The sequence below is a fragment of the Pantherophis guttatus genome, chromosome 1 (assembly GCF_059756535.1).
Source record: "Pantherophis guttatus breed Tessera chromosome 1, ASM5975653v1, whole genome shotgun sequence".
In the NCBI taxonomy this organism is placed as follows: Eukaryota; Metazoa; Chordata; class Lepidosauria; order Squamata; family Colubridae; genus Pantherophis; species Pantherophis guttatus.
In genome coordinates, this window is record NC_142063.1 from 155258813 (window position 1) to 155280147 (window position 21335).

General features: G+C 37.8%; 1 long non-coding RNA gene across 1 annotated transcript in view; it reads right to left on the reverse strand.

Moving 5' to 3' along the window:
* LOC117674861 (uncharacterized) overlaps positions 1–19629 on the reverse strand; it is a 39726-nt gene extending 20097 nt beyond the window's left edge. The window contains exon 1 of the long non-coding RNA XR_004594022.3: positions 19536–19629. This is a non-coding gene — a long non-coding RNA (uncharacterized LOC117674861). The remainder of the gene's footprint in view (positions 1–19535) is intronic.
* Positions 19630–21335: the final 1706 nt, after the last annotated feature.

Genomic DNA, 21335 nt, shown 5'->3' on the forward strand with positions numbered 1-21335 from the left:
ATCCCCATTCATAAGTCTCTTGTGAACAATCTTTTAGATACGCTGAAATCTTCGCCATCTCTGCAAAACTGGCCATCTTCAAAGTCCATTCCTCGATAGTAGGCAAAGCTTCATTCTTCCAGTATTTACCTATCAACAATCTTGCTGCTGTTATCATATACAATATCAATTTTGTTTCACCCAATGTAAAACCCTTAACTATGCCCAATAAAAACAGTTGTGGAGAAAATTGAATTTTTTTCTTCAAAACATTCTGCATGACCCACCAAATTTTTATCCAAAAAGCCTTAACTTTCCTACAGGTCCACCAAACATGATAATATGTGGCATCTACACAATCACATCTCCAACATTTTGGCTGAACATTAGGGTACATACATGACAACTTTTTAGGATCTAAATGCCATCTATAAAACATTTTATAAAAATTTTCTCTCAGGTTTTGCGACTGTGTAAACTTAACATTCTGAACCCAAATTTTTTCCCAAGTTTCCAGCATCACTGGTTCTTCAAAATTCTGTGCCCACTTAATCATACAATCTTTAACTAATTCCGTTTCTGAATCTCTTTCTAACAAAACATTATAAAGCCTTTTAATATGCATTGGACCTTTCTCTCTTATATGTCTAACCAATTCTTCCTCATGCAACATAATACCAGTTTTTTGGTCCTCTTTCCATCTCATTTGTAATTGATTATATTGTAACCAGGTTAAATTAATCCCTTCGTCCAACAGTGTCTGCAATGTCTTCAGCTGCCATCTGCCCGCATCTGTAAAAAGAACCTCTTTGTATAAAAACCCCCCGAGTGACATTATATTTGTATTCCACAAGGTATGACCAAGATCCAGCCATAGCGGTATTTTATAATCCCATTTGAGTCGGTGCTTCTTCCAAACTCTCATCAAAGAATCTCTGAGTATATGACTTTTAAATACTTTATCAACTTTATCATCATAAAATAAGTAAGCATGCCATCCAAATTCAAGATCAAAACTTTCTGCATTCAATATTCCAGCCTTTTTATTTCCAAACCAATCGCTTGTTAAAGTTAAAGCTGCTGCATCATAATATAACTGTAGATTTGGGAGTTTAAGGCCTCCTCTTTCTGGAACATCTTGCATAATTTTCAATTTCACTCTCGGCTTTTTCTCGTTCCAGACAAACTTATTCACACCAGACTGCCAGACTTTCAGTTGTTTATCACTTTTAAGCACCGGAGTCATTTGAAACAAAAACAGAAATCTTGGCAAAATATTCATCTTAACTGCTGCTATTCTTCCAAGTAAAGACAGTTGCAGCTTTTTCCAGGTCTCCATGTCTTTCTGAACCTCTCGCCACAATACCTCGTAATTATTTTGAAACAATTTCATATTTGATTCTGCAACCTGAATTCCAAGATATTTTACCTTAGGTACAATTTCAAAACCTGCCCTCCTTTCAAGCTCATGTTTACGATCTTGTGTCATATTCTTAACTATCATTTTAGTCTTTTTTGAGTTCAGTTTAAAACCTGAAACTCTACCATAGTCTTGTATAATGTCGTTCATCAGGATTATTGATTCCATTGGTTGTGATAGGGTAACAACCAGATCATCTGCAAATGCCTTTATTCTATAATCCTCTTGCCTTATCACTATACCTTTCAAAATTTTTGAGTCCCGTATTGTATTTAGCAAGACTTCCAATGTTAATATAAATAAAAGTGGGGACAACGGACATCCCTGTCTTGTTCCTTTTTCAATTTTAAACTCTGTCGTCAAACTTCCATTAATAATAATCTGTGCTTTTTGCTCTTGATAAATTGCTGAAATCGCCTGTATAAATTGGTCCCCAAAGCCCATCTTTTTTAAAGTCTTTAATAGAAAATTCCAATCCACTCTATCAAAGGCTTTCTCCGCATCCAAAAAAACCAGCACTGCAGAAATCTGTTTATTCTTATCAAGATATTCCAATAAGTCTATTACTTGCCTTACATTATCCTTCATATATCTGCCCTCAATGAATCCCGCTTGGTCCTCATGAATCACTTTTTGAATTACTGGCATCAACCTGTTGGCTAATACCTTCGCATAAATTTTATAGTCTGTATTCAAAAGAGATATTGGTCTGTAGTTCTCTGGTTTTTTAGGGCCAACTTGTTCCTTTGGTATCAGAGATATATAAGCAGTTGTCCAAGATGGTGGTATTTTACCCCCTTGTTGAATATTACAAAATAAGTCTCTAAGTTGTTCCACCATTTCAGCTTGTAAAGTTTTGTAATACACTGCAGTCAAACCATCCGTGCCAGGAGCTTTGGCTGTTTTTAGCTGCTTAATTGCTGCTGTTATCTCCTCCTCTGTTATAGGATAATTCATTCTTTCCTTTTGTTGATCAGTAATTTTTATAACTCTCTTATCCTTTAAATATTTTTCTATAAGTCCATTCTGCACCTCTTCTTTGGCATATAATTTAGTATAATAATCCACAAAAGCTTCTTTAATTAATTTTTGTTGAAAAATTTCTTTCCCTCCAATGTCAATACTATCAATAGTCCGTATACTTTGTTTTTTCCTCAGTGTGTAAGCCAACCATCTGCCCGGTTTATTAGCATTGCAAAATGTATTATGCTTTGCGTATTGTAAACTTGTTGCAACTTGTTCCGCCATAAGCATTTGAAATTGGTCTTTCAAAAGTTTTATAGCACTTCTTATTCTTTCATCTGTTGGGTTTTTAATAAGTAACTGTTCCTTATTCTTTATTTCCATTTCCAACTCAGATCTTTTCTTTTGTCGGAACAGTCTGTGTTTAGAATTCATGTAGATAAGTACCCCTCTCATGTATGCTTTACTAGCGTCCCAAACAATTTCAATTGGGGTACCTTTATTCAAATTTATTTCAAAAAATTCTTTCAAATGCTTTTTAAGTTCTGTTGTGTTTTTTTCATATCTAAACAAGTTCTCATTTAATCTCCAAGAACGTCTCTCAACCTTATCCATCTCAATTTCTATCCATACAGGGCTATGGTCAGTCAAAGTTCTTGGAAAAATCTTTGTTCTTTTTGTCTTAATAAGTAGATCATTTGACAACAGGATAAAATCAATCCTAGAAAAAGATCTATGTCTATCGGAAAAGAAAGTGTAATCCAATTCATTCGGATTATGTATTCTCCAAACATCTTTTAGTTCCATATCTTCTTTCATATCAAAAAAAGTCTGCGGTAGTCTAATTCTAGACTTTGCCAAGCTCTTTTTATCTAATTTAGAATCAATTACTCCATTCCAATCTCCCATCAATAAAATAGATCTATAGTCCCATTGCAATATTTTAGTATGTAACATCTTGTAAAAACAATCCTGTTGTTGGTTAGGAGCATAAATTCCAATCAAAAGAATTTGACCATTTGCTGTAAGCAATTCAATTGCTACAAACCTACCATCTTGATCTACTTCTATAACTTTTGCTGTTAATTTTTTATTTACATAAATAACCACACCATTCTTTTTCTGCGAAGTTGAAGATATATAATGTACTCCTAATTTTGAGTTTATCAAATATTTCTGATCTTGAGTTGTAATATGTGTTTCTTGTAAGCAAATTATATCATTATTAAATTGTTTCAAATATGTAAATAATTTCTTCCTTTTCTGTGCTGAATTCAACCCATTAACATTCCAAGATAGGCACTTAAGGGTCATCGGCCTGTTTCTGGAGCGCAGAGCAAAATATTTGAAGTTCATCCAAAAGCTTCGATCTTGCTCCTCCCATAGCTCCACTCTCTTGTGGGGTGCTCTTAGCTGCCTTCTTGTCTTGTCTTTCCTGTTGTTGTTGTTGCTTTTGTTTAAGTAGCTTGGATTGAGCTCTAGTTATACGTTGATCTTTAACTTCAGTCAACTGAATCAAATCCAAAATTGGAGAAGAATCCAGTAAGGGCTCACTCAGAGAACCTCCTTCTGCACCTTGCACATTTTCTAATTCCTGCTTGGGCTGTTCTTCCAACTGCCTCTCTTCACTCTCCTTAATCTCCAAAACTGTAGATGTACGTGGAGATGGTGTTCTTTCCTTAAGAATAGTACTATAAAAATGTTGTGCCTTCTCCACGGTATTCAATCGATATCCTTCTCCCTTATATCTAAAAATTATCCCAGCTGGTGCATCCCACCGGAAAGGTATCTGTAAATCTTTCAATTCCTTAACAAGAAAACCAAATTCTTTTCTAGCTTTCAGCATTTTAGGAGGTAGTTCTTTAAAAATTACAAGTCGTGAGCCCCCCACTTCTACAGAAGTGTGAAAAGATTTTTGGAGGATTTCATTTCTAATTTCTCTCTCAGTAAAGTATATGACCACATCTCTAGGCAATTGTCTTTGTCTGGCCACCCAAGAATTGACTCTGTAAATTTTATCTATTTTGTGAAATACCAAATCAGGATTAACTTGTAAAATCTTAGCCAGGGCTTCAGAGCAAACTTGTCTCAGGTCCTGTCTCTCCGCCTCTCGAATTCCCCGAAGCCGTATGGCAAATTCCATCGCCCGGAATTGTATCATGACTATCTCATCTTCAATTCTCTGCATTTTATTATCAGCTTCCTCAATTTTATAATCATTATCTTTCATCCTAACATTAACTTCTAATTTAAGTTCTTCAACTTTAAAATCAACTTTCCCAATAAAATTTGCCAGGCCAGACGCCACTTCTGATATTTTTTTGGTCACCATATTTTGATTCTGCTTCACCATATCTTTAACTTCATTAATTTCCTGCAGAAATTCCTCATGTGATTTTTGAAGTTTATGATCTATTTCCTGTTGGGATTCTTGAAATTTTTCATCCAAAGTTTTAGAAATAAAGTCTTTTAAATCTCCCACATCAAGTTCTTTTTTCTGAGTTTGTAGCTGTTGAGCAGGGGGAAGTTGCGTTTGATGTTTGTGTATGGGGGATCCCCCCCCTGATGCCTTCCCGTTTTTTTCCTGCTTCTTTGAAGCCATTGTGCCACGTAGGCTAATTTTTCTAAAGAGGGAAGTTCTTTTTCCTTTCCCTCTTCCACAAAAGCTTCTAAAAAAGTCCCCCAAATTTAGTCAAATAAAACTGAAGTAAAGCAAAGTCAAATTTTAGCAAAAAAAAATGTTTTCCTTTAGGTAAGACAACTTTGTAACAACTTTTCAACTTTGTAACAAAGCAGAGAGGCTTCACAGATCCACTTTCACTAGCTCGTTAACTCAAGCGCTGGACGCCATATTTTTTTCAAATCACTTTCACTCGCTCATTTTCTCTTTGATTTAAAAAGTCAATAAAGCACTAATACTTGCAATTTTCAGGTTTCTGGATTCAAGTTGGTATTTCCGCTATTTGTTAGAATTAGTTCCTCTCACTTTAAACGTTTGCTGCTGTCGGCTTGTTCTGCTGAAGGCAGAATCGTCCCACGCCGCCCGGAGTCTCCGCAGGTTGGGAGGGAGCCGCGCCTGTTTTCTCCCCCAGAAGCGATTCCCTGGGGGGGTTACAGGGGCTCAACCTGTGCCCTGCTGTCTCTGCTCCTGCAATCTTCAAGATTTCGGAGTTTTCGAGCCGCTCCTCGTTCGCGGGGCGGCTCTACAGGCGGCGAGGCTGGCGGTCTTTAAAAAGTCACCGCCGTCGCCGAAGCTCGCAAACCGGAAGTCCTATTATTGCTGTTTTAAACAAGAGAAACTGAGGATAGTGATGGCTGGATTTTCCAGATGCATTTCCAATCCCAGAGCATCATTAGTCAGTGGGAAAAATAATCAATCCCTATGTCTACAATAGCTTGACTACAGGTCATGGGTACAGGGGAGAGGTACTGAAGAGTGTTGGAATTCATTGTTGGAATTTATTTCTATGCAACAACTATGGTAGTATTCAGCCAGTAGATGGCAATATTTATACATTTGGATCTATGGTATGTACTCTATGCTCTTTTGTTCTGAGTAGAGTTTCCTGTTTCCTCTTACAGTTATATAGTTGAGCAGTAAAGTACATGGTGACTGTACTCTTTGTTTGCCCTATGGTGCTTTATATAAACAGAACTTCTAATGAAGAGTATTGGAGACATTCCTTTATATCTTATCTTACACTCCACAGCTACCTCTATGATCTGTTACTCTGGTGAGAAAAGGAAACTGATAGAACTCCTATCAATTCTATTCTAGTTCCCAGATATCCCAAATCAATAAATGCCACAAAGAAACAGATCTGCTAGCAGTAAGTGGCTACTGCTGCAATACCCAAAAAGATTCCATGGATGCCTCTCCAATGTAATCAAAAGAATAGAAAGCATGGCCACCGCATAACAACCTGTTAGCAGAAGCAGTGACAATCCCATAACATGCTCATTTGTGATTGCCCAGCTCTCTTTTATGGTTTAAAGTGGCCTTCCCTACAGAGAATACCAGTCTGTTTCTTGAAAACACATTGTCTTTCAAAATATTGCTAAACATGTGCTTAGAATTTTTAGATTTTTATGGTTTAAATAACGAATAATGTTAATGAAGTATTTGTTCACAGTATGGGTTTGTGGTGTGCCATTCACAACAGAGTCACTTGTTTGGTGAGATGGGATAAATCAATCAATCAATACCTCCCAGAAAAACACTAGTATATAGAATGAGCCTGCTTAATGCCAGATTAGTGCTTTATATAGCACTGGGTAGACATTCCCCTGTTTGCAAAAGCTAAATGCCCAATCACCCCTGCAGCCCAGGTTGAAATGAAAAGGGAGGCAGCATCTAAAAGGCAATCATTGCCACCATCTTCAGTGGTGCATCCTATGGCAAGAGTTGGGTTAGGCCAGGCATTGGCAACCTTAAACACTCAAAGAGCCACAAAGGTCCTAAGTGGAAGCCCCCCATTCAATTCTGGAGCCGACCGGAAGTCCAGTTCCCCCACCATAGAGTGTCCTCCTAGCACAGCATCCTTTTTCCTCTGCTAACTGGATGTCCGGTTCCCCCACCATACAGTTTCCTCCTAGCATGGTGTCCTTTTTCCTATGCTGACTGGAAGTCTGGCTCCTCCCCACCATAGAGTCTCCTCCTAGCGTGGTGTCCTTTTTCCTCTACCTGTCCTAACCGAAAGCCCTATCAATTGTGGAGCCCACCAGCAACAAGGAGCTGCAGCAGAGGGATGAAAGAGCCACATGCGGCTCCAGAGCCGTGGGTTGCTGACCCCTGAGTTAGGCACATAGGAAAAACATAACCACCATATCATCTAAAGAAATGTAAGTAGCCCCTGCTGGGGATTAGACAAAGGCATAGATATGTGAATGGGGTATCTACAGGCTACCTTAAGAGAGATCGACAATTAATTGGCTCAGGAAAAATAAAGTTATTTGCTATTATAGGAAAGTTAGAAGGTATTACTGAAGAGGAAAAGCCCCATTTAGTAAAATTGAAATTGAACTGAAAGTAGATGCAAATTTGATAACCTATAACAAAGACATGTAAATAAAAGCTTTACAAATGAAATTGGATGATGAGTTAATAATTAAACAAGACATGTACATTTTAAACTAGAAGAGTGATGTGGATAATTTCTCTACATAGGATTTACAAAAGGGACTTAATGAAGTTGTCCAAGTTTTTCTAAGAGACAGTGAGAATATGAATAGTGACATGGATAACTTTTTTCTACTGGAATTAACAAAGGGGCTTGACAAAGACACTAAAGAGCCGCAGTGGCGCAGTGGTTAGAGTGCAGGACTGCAGGCTACTTCTGCTGACTGCCGGCTGTCTGCAATTTGGCAGTTCAAATCTCACCAGCCTCAAGGTTGACTCAGCCTTCCATCCTTCCGAGATCGGTAAAATGAGGACCCAGATTGTTGGGGGAAAATATGCTGACTCTGTAAACCGCTTAGAGAGGGCTGTAAAGCACTGTGAAGCGGTATATAAGTGCTATTGCTATTGCTATTGCACTTGCAGACTAATTTTACCCACAGCCAGGAATTCAATTCTGATCGGCTCAAGGTTGACTCAGCCTTCCATCCTTCCAAGGTCAGTAAAATGAGGACCCAGATTGTTGGTGGCAATATGCTGACATTGTTAGCCATTCAGCTAGTGCTATGGAGCAATATATAAGTCTAAGTGCTATTACCATTGCTAAGAGTTCTGGGAGAAGAGACAAAGAGAGTATGAGGAAGCACATGTTAGAACTTTGTTTGACGGATCTAAAGCAGGGGTCTGCAACCTTAAACATTCAAAGAGCCTTTTGGACCCGTTTCCCACAGAAAAGAAAACACCGGGAGCCACAAAACCCTTCCCATGCCTGACTATTTCTTGAGCTGCCACAAAACTAGCATATGTAGTTGAATTTAACATTCTGTTTTCTTCTGAATTTTTTCTTTTCTTGGATTTATCCATGGTTGGCCTACCAGAGGGTTGAAAAGCTCAATAAATCATGTGCTGGTGGGTGTCACACATTGGCGGTTGTGACGCATATTTTGAGTGACAGGGAGCCGCAGCAGAGGGGTGAAAGAGCCACATGCGGCTCCAAAGCCACAGGTTGCTGACCCCTGATCTAAAGACTAAAGAAAGAAGAACGAATATAAAATAAGTTTATTTGATCAAGGTCAAAATAAACTTATTTTGACTTTGCTATTTTTGGTAATGTTTAATTATTTGTTGATTGGGACTGGATGATGATGTTTAAATATTTTGTTAATTTGAAGAGGTTTAAAATGTCAGGACTCAAATTAAGTTTAGGAGATACAGTTTGTAATAGTTACATTGTTATTTCTAATATCCCTGAATGGATTTTGCTGATAAATATGGAAGGATGAGATTTTAAAGATTGGTTTATAGAGACTGGGGTAAGGTATGGGTTGAAAAGATACATTTGAAGAGATACTAATAAGCTGTTAATGTTGATTATGCTTCCTGGGGATAAAGGAGGACGTTTCTTCTTTATTGTCTTTTTCTGAACTTTTTTTAAAAAATATTTTTATATATTTTTGTAGTATGTAGATTGTATTAGTATTAGTTCTAGCTGTTCAATAAACTTATTTTAAAAGTAAAGAAAAGAACAAAGAAGAATGGAATGGAATTCAATTTAGACAAGAATGGGAAATCAACAGGAAATCAATTCTGTACAGGAGAACAGAAATTTGGTGATAGTTCTGGAACAAATAAACATTTATGTTGAAGGTTCATTATGGAAGAGCATCAGATATGATCGAAATCTGAGAGGATTGGTCTCTGAGGCAAAATAGGATCCAGGTCTTCTTGATGGCAAGTGAGGAATTTGGTGTTTCAGAGGGTTATATACAGACAACCATCAGTAGTCAGAAAAATGTACTTTTCTCTCCTTTTTTGTGTAAATATTGTTTCTGTTTCATTACATATATATCCCCAGAAGAATATAATGCCCCTTGGCACAAATAATAAAAAAAAATCTTCTTCTTCTTCTGTAACTGGGCAAACCACTTACCAAAAAAATCAGTTTTACAGTATTTATTGCCCATCAGATAATAGAGGATTTTTTTTAATATAGTAAACTGTTGGTTTAATTGGACATTTAGGAGAGAGGATGTAGATTATACCTGAATGTCTGTTAAATCCATAAATGAGGTGATTTACATTCTTTGTACCAATTAATGTTATCTGTATAATTATGGCAAATGCAAATGTTGTAAATTTAATAAATGACATAATTTTCATGAGTTGTACAACTACTTTCAATACAAAGGACCTCTTCAATAAGGTTGAGGTGATGGGTGGAAGAAAATTTTGACCAATGTATCCTAACAACTTTAAACTGAAATTTTTTTTTACTCGAATTTTTAGCACCCCTGATCTTAACAATACTTTCCCACCTCTATGAAATTTTGGGACATTAATATCTGCAAAAGAATTCTGCAAAAATAGTTTTTCTATTTGGAAGTAGACATTTGTAGATATTTCTCTTAAATTTAACAGGTGACCTGCTTTTAAAAACATATATTTTGCCTCCAAGTTTTAATTTATTTTTGTTTATAAAATGTTTACACAAGAATACTTGTCAGTAGATTTTAAATAATAATCAATAGCAGAGCTATTAAAAATGATATGGATAAGTCTGTCAATCAGGACATTTCCAAACTGCTGAATCACAAAACACAATCTGATTCACAACACAATTCCAGAAACACATACAATACAATAGCATACACAGTTTCATTTAATAAATTATGCATTTTCAATTCAAACAAGTTGTAGGTGCAAAAATATATTACCACCTTTTGAGCTAGTAAAGAATTCCCTAAAAAATATAATTTTAGTGGGAAAAAAACTGATCGCAGTTTTAGATTCCTGATTTATAAGAGAAAATGTAAAAAGCTGGGTCTTTTAGAAGTATTTGAAATCTATGCCTAAAAATGATATATTTCGTATCCTATTTTCTAGGATAAAATCATTAGCCACAAAGGAAATTTGCTTGTCTGGGAAACTGGACTTCATGAAATGTTTTCACACCGCAAGCATATAATTACTCATTAACATACTACATCATATTGCAACATAACAAATCCATATTTATTGATGTGATTGATAATCATTTTTAAAACTTGTCTTTTTCTTTGGCAGGAATGCATAAGCTTGTATGAATTGATAATCTCTGTAGGTAAGAGGCACTTTGAATAGTGGCATGTAAGTTTAATAAATAAATAAATCTCAGCAGCATTTCACATTATACAGTTGTTAACATGGCTGCTTTGGAGATGAAATTTGCAAATAATCCCATTCCTGTCTGCTCTCACAATTGAATCTCATTGGTTTCTTTGGGGTAAGAACTGCGTTATTTTGGATATCTTTTACATTAACATCTACATTTTGAGATTAGGGAGTGATTTTATTACCCTTAAATATATCAGCCTTTGTGCTGCAAAAGGTTTCAGTCATAAGATTCCTTACATTTTTCATTTCGTGCCCTCTGTCCGCTGGACTTGTTTGTCCAAAGTGGCAAAATTGGAACTCAGCTCAGATTGAAACAGAAGTAAATATGTGAAGGTTTTTAATCTCTTGTGCCCTCGTTTGCAATTTATACTGCTGGGTCCTTGATCTTTGATCTCTCTCTCTAGAACATAGGAATCAGTCAGTGTAAGGGAGATAAAACTCTAAATCAATCCAATCAAATGGATTATCTTTTACCAGTTTGTTTTGAAAGTAACTGAGGCACAGTAGAAAAATGCACACACCCCACATTTTTATGAGGATTATTATACTTAGTTCAGATTAAATTTATATCAGCATCATAAGATTTTAGTAAATTCCTAGAATTTATTTAAGTACACCCCAGAGTGTCAAAAATAGACTACTTAAAATAGATAACTTGCAGTGCTAAATCTCCCCTGCTCAGTTACTGCTAGTTTTAAAACTAAACAATGTGATAGAAAATTGGCGTATAAAAAAAATCTCTTTTCTGCAACCATTAAAAAAAAAGAAGAATATATCAGCCGCTAAGTAACAAGCTCCAAAAGACCTTTAAATAACTCAACTTTTGTAAGGTTTATTATCCTTCCTTTGTTTTATAGCATTGTCTGGTAGGAAAACGGAAGGAGATTTGTAGAAAACTATAGCATTTAAGTCATTACATTTTATAGCTAATTTCTAATGTGGATTTGATTTTTTATGAGCAGAAAAAGAATCTCATTTGCATTAGTGACAGCAACTAGAGAAATTTAACACCTGGCACTGGTAGTAGCAGAAATTGAATATTAGCTGTGTGGGTGCTAAAAACCACATTACATGTCTTCAAGGGAGATTTTTCATTTATTTATGCACTTTTCTAATGTTCTCATTAAAAAACTATTCTTTCATCATGATGAAAGAAAACTTCCAGAAATGAAAACGCACCATACATATATAGCTCTTGACAAAAAGAATTCCAACAGCAAAATGAATAATTTGTGCTGTTAAAGGATATACAACTCATTCCCTTCTTTTCCATGTGGAAAAAAACAACAATACCTCCAGTGAGAAATAAAAATGCAGGAGGGAAAAAGCCAATTTCTTTCCTCAGGCCATTTAATATTAATGTAAAATATCACTGCCTAGCCTCCCACTTCAAAATGTTAGAATTCTCCCCCTCCCACTACTCAAAAATAACCTTAAAAAAAGCTTCTCTGCCCAATATAAAAATTCTTTTTTTTAGTATGACTGAAGAAATGAACATTTTCTACATTTGCAAAGTATAGAAAATTAGGGGAATTGCAAAATCTGCAACCGCTGCTTGGAGGCCAAAGATATGGGAAGTGACACTTTGCATAGCTGGCTACAATTAACACATTGATGGCATTTCGTGAGGCTTCTTGCAGTGATAATGCTCTTGTCAAATGTGTTTAGTGCACCAAATCTCCTGGAGCCTTCAGCTAGGCAGCCAGCTTTTGACAGATTGAAGGTTCAGAGATGGGCTCTCCTGACAGATGGAAACTGGCACCGATGTTCAGCTTTCGCCAATCACTGGGGACCTGCCCCCCTTATTCTACAGGGCTCAGCTCCGCAACCTTCCCCCTTCTGATGAAAGCAAGAGATGGCACTGCTAAATACTGCATCTGTGTGAGTTAGACTACTCTGATGAAAGCATAAGGCAGATGCTCTGCAGAGCAAAAGAAAGCTTCTGCTCTAACTGCATTTGAGATAGATTTGAGAAAGGTGAAATTTGGTAAATTTCAGAAAAAAGAGGAGGAGGAAGGAGAAGGAGAAGGAGAAGGAGAAGGAGAAGGAGAAGGAGAAGGAGAAGGAGAAGGAGAAGATATTGTTCTTATGGGGGTTCCATGGTCTTTCTTTTCTCTTAGCCACCATCAGTCTGAAGAAATCCATTTATGTATGCTACAAAAACCACTTCACATTTTTACAGACTTGCATGGTTATTTTTAAATATTTATTTATTTATACTTCATGTTTCTGAACTGCCCATTTCCCTCAAACCTGGACTCTGAGTGTCATGTACAATAAAACACTGAAATATAAAACAGTCCATAACACAATATTATTGCTGAGTTTATCACTGCACTGATGGTAGATTATGCAAGAGGGACTATTTTCAGATCATCCACCATCCTCTGATGAGTGGAGATAGAAAGGACCCTCTGTGAGCTGGAGAGTATATAATACTACTCAGTGGTGAAATGCACTTACCTTCGCTACCGGTTTGGAAATGTGAGCGCGCGTGACTCTTCTGCACCTGTGCAGACCCTTCTGCGCATGCGCAGATGGTCAAAAATGGGGCGTAATGACGTCCCGGCAGGTGGGTGGAGCCTCCCGCCGCCGGCCCTACCGTTCACGTGAGCCGGATAGATCCAGCCGGATTTCACTGTTGATCCTACTGCTTTGGAAGCCCACTCAGTTATTCAGCTGCAATAATTTAGACAAAGCACTCCCAATAATGTATAGTGTAATGTACAAGTTTCTGTAGTTCTGCACTTCCCATTGCTGGGCGTAAACAAGCCACTAATAAAGTTCATTAACCTTTTGCCCCCCCACTCTTTTAGATGAAAGCCATCTGTGATTTGGGTCCATTGGTTTGGGGTTGCTTTGAAAACAGAGGTCCTGGCTATGTGTGTTATCTTTAACAAATTCCACTTCAATGTCTCTTAAAAACTGGAATGGGAAGGTCGCTCCCTCTCTTTCTCTCTCTCTCTCTTTCTCTCTCTCCTGTTTTCTGTCTTAATCTTCAATTCTGCTCTCACCAATACAGCTTTTTGGAGCCCGCACACTGCAACCCATTTGAGGTATGATAATCAGCTGATTAGCTGGTGGAGTCGTTTTCCCTGAGGCTCTTTTGTGTGCAAAATCCTCACACTCAGTTGACATGTGGACATCATAAAGCTGATGAAATGCAATTGTAATGAACCGGCGGGAGAGGCATCTGCGGAAGCCAAAAAGAAGGGCCCTTCCTTCTCGACATGCTAATTCAGAAAATCTGCTCTTAACTTGTACTCCCTCTGGGTTCCCAATGAAGGCAGAGCTCCATGAATGCATATTCAAAGAGTGCATTAGTTGCAGCAGCCTGTGAGAAACCCAAGCCTGGCTGGGCCAATTCTAATTTCAAGACAGATTATACTGCATCAAACGTAGTCATGATCTGACAGTTCATCTGTGATGAGACCCCTACAGTCAAGGTTTAATGCCTGGTCAGGAACAAGTGGGCAGGAGGGCCACTAGCCAAATGCAATGACAATAGTCACCAGGTTCTCAGACAAATCAAATGAACCTGGTTAGGAAATCTGACACAGCAGGGAAAACTGAAGACATTTATGAGATGAATGCCTTCAGAACTGAAATGGGTTGCAGGAAACCTCGTCTTTATGTTGATAGGCCCCGTATGCAAATATGCAGCCTGATTCTAACCCTAGTGATGATAAATCCCAGTGGTTTCCAAGAGATTTGGATTCAGGCTGAAATAAAAGCAGATGTACAGGCGTGTCTTTGGGAACCATTGTTGTTTTCCCAATGAAATCTTGGGAGTACAAAGTCCTTAGACAAGGGATGGAGTCTCTTTGCAATCTAATAAAGTGCTGTGGACATAGAAGGCAACAAGATGATGGTGGTAGTGACAATGCTGATAACAATATTCAGAAGTAAGTTTAGCAAGAGCCAAAACCTAAAGACATGCTCAATTTATAAGGGCTTCTGCATGCTTGCCTTTTCTTTCTTTATCAGCAGAATACTATGCCAAATCCCATATGGCTTTGAAATACCTTTCTGATTGCTTTTAAATGAACATTAAAATCTAGAAACTTCTCTTCCCAATCTAAACTTGCTAAACTTTAATAATTCTTTCTCCAATATCTTCATCTGAGCTCTTAGGAATTGCTTTAAATCTGAAGTCTCAGGCCTCAGGAATTGCTTTAAATATCAACTTCCAATCTCTTCTTCTCTCTTAATTCCAACAGGGCCAAGTTTTTAATTCTCTTTCTAAGTCTCCATCCATAATTTCTGTCTTGCTCTTCAAAATTTCCACTTTCTCATTAATTTTTTTTTTACTTTCCCAGTCATTTGTTTTAGAGAACTTTACAGTTTCCTAACTTCTTTTAGGGGATGGGGCCAGTCAGAATTTTTACTACCGGTTCTCCGAACTACTCAAAATTTCCGCTACCGGTTCTCCAGAACTGGTCAGAACCTGCTGAAACCCACCTCGGCCTTGGACTGTTTCTCCCCTCCCCCATATCTTGGTTTGACCCAGATATTTCATTTAAGAGCTTCCAATAATACAACTTAATGAATGAATAATTGGATCGAAGCCATAAGAACAAACAAACTGATGTAGTAGATATTTGTCATTGCAATGCAAAGGAATAAATAATGTTTCCCTCATAATTTCCTGAAACATTGAGACAATGGAGAAGTGACTGAATATGTTGGGAGTAGCACTGTAAGGATTTATGTGGCTAAATTCTATGGAGTTCTGAGGTTTAGAACTACCATATATAGAATTGAAAATAGTACCAATTCTAAGAAAACTTATAGGATCTTGACTTCTTCATCTCTATTACTCCAACAGTTCATACAGCTAGATGTAAAAAAAACATGCAGTCAAGTGAAACTTAACTGTAATAGCTAATTTTTCCTATGCATTCATGCCTCATCTCCTCCAACCCATTCTCCCCACAATAAAAAGGAGAATTTGAAACAGACTTTTATTGTACCTCCATTCATTTCTAAGTCACCCATATATCTGGGAATTTAAAATGCAATTTTACTCCTTTTCAAGTAAACACAGTCCTGACAACAGTATCTGAATGCATGCTTTCAATTTTATAAACTAGACAGATTAAAAGCAACAAGTTAACATGTGGCACCATCTCAGAGGGAAGCCTGCAATTTCTTAAATAAAAAATCTGTCTCATTTGCCAAACTGAAAATGCATCTACACAATGATAGAACGTAGGATACACTGGCTAATCTTACCAAACTATAGGACTAAATTACTGGTTATGTACAGTAAGGGGAGGATTACTTATTTTTAAATAAAATAAGATTTTATTTTAAATGTGTATTTACAGTACTGATTTTATTTATGACTATTCCTCTGATTATCAAATTCTTTTCACAACACACCGATTATACACAGGCATTGGCTCAGGTAGTGCAACCTTGTTAAAATTAATGTTGGGGGGGGAAAAATCTGGAAAATTAAAACAAGTAAAATGAACACTCAACAGCCTATTTAAAACGGTCTATGTTTACATCCCTCGATTTAGCAGAGAGTATTCAAAAAACTGGACAAGATATTGAAAAAGCTTAGTCTTAAGCATTCCTGAGAAGTGAATGCAAAGAAGCTGTAGGAGAACTTTCCCAAATGCCTTAAAAAAGGGGTCTAGATGGGGAATCACATACAAGGAGGTGGTTTCTTAAAAAGTTCTGGATACAAGGCTTCAAATTCAGCACTTTGTGTTTCGTGCAGAAATATTTCACATAATGCTTTTAGCACAATAATATGGTCTCACTGAGATCTTCCAGAGGACCAATCTGGCCATTGAATTGGGTATCAACTGAATCCCCATAGAAAAATAAGCCGAATACAAATTATATGAGAACAGAAGCTTGGAGATTGCCAGCACTTTCACCATCAGTCACTTTCTTCCTGAAAGGACATTCAGCTCAGGTGAACTGATATATGAAACAAAGTTCATATACAGTAAGGCATTCTTTGTTTTTTGTCATACCTGGGAAACTGAGAAAGATTCAAATCCAGAAATACCCCCTAAGCTGTTCCCTCTGGGAAGATATGCATCCCTTTAAACTAGGAAATCTATCACGTGTCTGGAACTGTGATAACTCACTATAAGCATTCACGGTTTTCATTTAGTTTCATGTTTTTGATCCCCCATCATCACTACCAGCTGCACACAGAAATTCAGGAAAAAATGCACCATTACATGCAGGGGTGGGTTCTAAATTTTTTTAATACCGGTTCTGTGGGTGTGGCTTATTTTGTGGGCGTGGCTTGATGGTCATGTGACAATTATTTAGGATTTAGCAGAGGTACTGATCTACCAGGCTTTTAACTGCTTGCAGAGTGTACCGATCTACCCATTTATTTTTTGCAGGCACTGGTCTATTATGTATTTTTGCAGACACTGGTCTACTCATTTGTTTTCTTTTAACACTGATCAGCTGTAGGGCGGCCCTTGAAGCCCCGCGGCAAGAGTTTAAACAGTGTTTTTCCCTCTAGCCATCAGCTGGGACTCAGGAGGCAGCAATAGATTGGGGGTGGGGCCAAATAAAAGGTAAGAATAACATGGGGGTGGGGGGGCACGGGGGGTGGAGGGCACGGGGGGCAGGGGGGCAGAACCAGTTCAGTGACGTCATATCGTCACCGCTACTGGCTCAGGAGAACCGAGCCAAACCGGGAGGAACCCACCACTGATTACATGAAGATGTTCCTGAGAACTATATTGGGATATCATCAGCGTATTGATAATGCCCAACTTCAAATATCCTGATAAACTTGTGATATGTGATTTGATACAAGGGTAAGAAAGTGTTGGGGGCAGAACACAAGACCATCTGAAATTTATCTGAGAGGAACTGAACCACAGCCAAATAGTACCTTACGAATGAAGGCAGATATACATATCCTGGGACAGTGTTCCAGGATACAATCTGGTCGATCATCTCTGGTTCCTGTGACTGATCCAGATTGGATCTTGCAAACAGCTCCTTCTATTCCGAGATATCAAAGCCAGAAGGATATTTTATTAATGGTTCTGAAAGCTATTAAGATGTCAAAAAGAACCAACGGAGTCACAATCAGTCATTCTGCAGACCATCTACAGGCTAACCAAGACTGCCTTAATCCTACAGCATGCTCTGAACTCTGTTTAAAAAATACAGAGAGGATCTATAAACTCTCAAAGGTGCTTTTTCAAGAGGCAACCAAACTTTCTGGTTTTTCTTTGAAGACGTTTCACTTCTTCTCACCCAAGAAGCTTCTTGGATAAGAAGCAAAAAGCACCTTTGGCACAGCCATAATCATAATCATAAGTTTATTTGTTAAGCATATATAAGATAACAGGTAAAAGTATAAACATAATTTGAATACATGAAAAGAGTAAGTAAAAAGGAATATTAAGACAGGGACGGTAGGCCCACTGGTGCACTTATGCACGCTCCATGACTTGAATGACTGAGAATCTCCATAGGCATTTAGTTCTATAAACTCCAAGATTGCATGCAAGCTGAGAAGTTGCCTGTTCTTTTGATTGCCTTAATTAATCTTAATCACATAAAGTTAAAGACTGTCCTGTAATAAACTATCTCCACAATAAGATGAGGGTACCTAACGTTTTTTCCCCTGCAGTTGTGGATTGCCACATTGATTTATAGCAGGAGTGAAATCCAATTTTTTTCCCTACTGGTTCTGTGGGTGTGGCTTGGTGGGCGTGGTAGGGGAAGGATACTGTAAAATCTCCATTCCCACCCAGGGGAAGAATACCTCAAAATTTCCATTCCCTCCCCTCCTGGGGGAAGAATATTGCAAAATCTCCATTCCCACCCCACTTTGCGGCCAGCCAGAGGTGTTATTTGCCGGTTCTCCGAACTAGTCAACATTTCCACTACTGGTTCTCCAGAACCTGTCAGAACCTGCTGGATTTCACCCCTGCCTTATAGCCATTTCAACAGAGCTAGAACAGGATGAAGCAAAGCAACAAGGCTGTTTTGTTTTTGGAAGCAAGGAAACCACAGGGGATTAAGCTTCACTCGACATTTTATGGAATCTCCTCAAAAATCTGCAGAGCCCTATTGCTGAACTTTTACTGATTTTTTAATGAGCTGTAGGATCTGACTGGTTTACTTTAGTAATAAGTTCAATCAATGCAAAAGAATAAAATTCTATGGCTAGTTCCTTAATTTCTATGGAACATAGGTGTGGTTAATTCCTCCTGCATTCACTGACAGTGGATAATTTGTCTGTTCATTTTTTATGTGACAAACACAAATACTATTTCAACCACATACACACATTGCTCCCTTCTGAATTTTCCATAATAATTGCTGTCATGTAACTACAGCTGGGATGTATAACCTTTTTTTCCCCCCAGTTCTGCCATGATGCAAAATATCTGAAGCCTAACCACTGTTGAGGACAGGACTTTAATGGTCATATTTGCATTATGTCAGGATGCGTTTAAATTAAATATTCACTTGTGTAAGCAAACTGGTGTATGTTCTGCTACATGGTAGTCAGTGAAATGTGAATTGGCAAATCTTAGAATTAATTGTGGGTTTAAAAGTTTTCAGGCAACTTCAGACAACTGCTTTATATAAACAGAAGGAAATGACAGAGCAAATACTTTTAAACCCATGAAATTCGAAGAACGTTTATTACCATTGTTTTGTTTTTAAGCATAGCAATGAGTATATATGAAACATACAGTAATACATCTTCACATAAAAGATTAATTCACAGTCAATTCAATACAGGTGAATGTATTGAATGAATGACTATTCTTTGCATTTATTGCCAGAAGCAAATAGTACAAGAAATCTACACTTTTGTTTTCCTTTATGCTACTTCTGCAAGTCTCTTATCTATTTCTGCTTCATTAAATTGGCAATCACTTATAATCTTACCTGACAATCTTTTATAAATGTACCTGAGCCTTCTTTCTGGACAGGTGTGTGTAGCATTGTGTTGATGAGGTTTTCAGAGTCAGTGAAGAATACACCATTTCCCCAGAAAACCTGATTCTTAGAGTCCTCCTAATGTTCCATTTATTGCAACATGATGACAACTCACTGTCCTTGTGACATGGTCTCATTGACTGTGAACTGCAGAAACATTCTGAGGTTATTTTTAGCTGTTCTGCTGCTACGGTTATTCTTTCCTTCTTGTGATACAAATCCTACCAAATAAACAAACTATAAGGTATTGTGGCGCTGCTGGTGATGTTGACCCATTGATTACTTTGGTTGCAGTCATACTTCCTCACTCTACAGTCATTGGGCTCTATCCTATTTAGTCATTCTGGCTTCAGGCATCAATAGCAAAGGCACTTAGACTTATATACCGCTTTACAGTGCTTTACAGCCCTCTCTAAGTAGCTTGCAGTACTGCACTCTAACCACTGCACCACCGCGGCTCATATGGAAGAGAAACTAGACTCCCGGCACATACAAGGGCATCTGCCTCACAAATTCTCCAGAAGACACTAGTTAGCCATTGTATGGGCTCCTTGTGCGCATTTATTTCTTTAGAACATTTATATAGTCACCCATCTTTAATCCAACTCTGGGCAGTTCCCAGCCCTCAATTAAAACATCAATAACGTAACAACATAGTACACATATCTATTAAAACCATGGCATCAAAAACTGGCCCTAAGTTACTCTTTCACATGCAGTTCATCGTTAAATCCCCTCGTTCACCTCACCCTATCTGAGCACTTGGAGGAAAAGTCAAGTCACCAACATTTTCTAGAAGGCTGGGAGAATAGGGGCCTTCTGAACATGAAACTATGGAAGACCAGCAGATCTGTTCTTAAAGAGTGGTCTTTCAGAGATTGCTAGGAGGCTGTGTATAAGATAAATAGGTTATGTTTATCTTCCAAATAAGTGTTGTTGTGGGTTTGTTACATAATAGAGAAGAAGATATAGGTTTTATTTCTAGTAATTGCTTTACAGAGGCACGGGAGTGGGAAATCTTACGTTTTACTAAAATGATACCTTAATCCTAACTCTTATACCACTTTAACTTACACTCCTGAAAGTTTCCTAATAAATCTCTGAAGTCATTTATAGTCTCTTCAGTGTTTTCTCTTAACTTGATCAAATGAGTTAAAATAATACACAGTTCTGCTTCTATTCCTGCCTCTGCTTCTCTCAGTCTTGTAGAGATTCCTCCCCCCTCCTTCATTTTCATGGCCTTTTTGTACAGTATTTTCTTAGCCTACCAGCTCAGACTTTAGTTCTGACTCTATTTATTTATTTAACACACATTTCTACCCTGCCACAAGCAAAACAACTTTCAGCAGATGGATAAATCACATGGAAGTAAACTTTTATTTCAGTGCTTGTAGACCAGATGGTTTCTTATTCACTTTGCAAGTCCCTCCCAACCAGAGGTGGGTTTCAGCAGGTTCTGACCAGTTCTGGAGAACCGGTAGCGGAAATTTTGAGTAGTTCGGAGAACTGGTCGTAAAAATTCTGACTGGCCCCGCCCCCATCTATTCTCTGCCTCCCAAGTCCCAGCTGATCAGGAGGAAATGGGGATTTTGCAGTAACCTTCCCCTGGATTGGGGTGGGAATGGAGATTTTACAGTATCCTTCCCCTGTCACACCCACCAAGCCATGCCATGCCCACCAAGCCAAACCCACAGAACCAGTAGTAAAATTTTTTGAAACCCACCACTGATCTGATCCTTTTGATTTTTC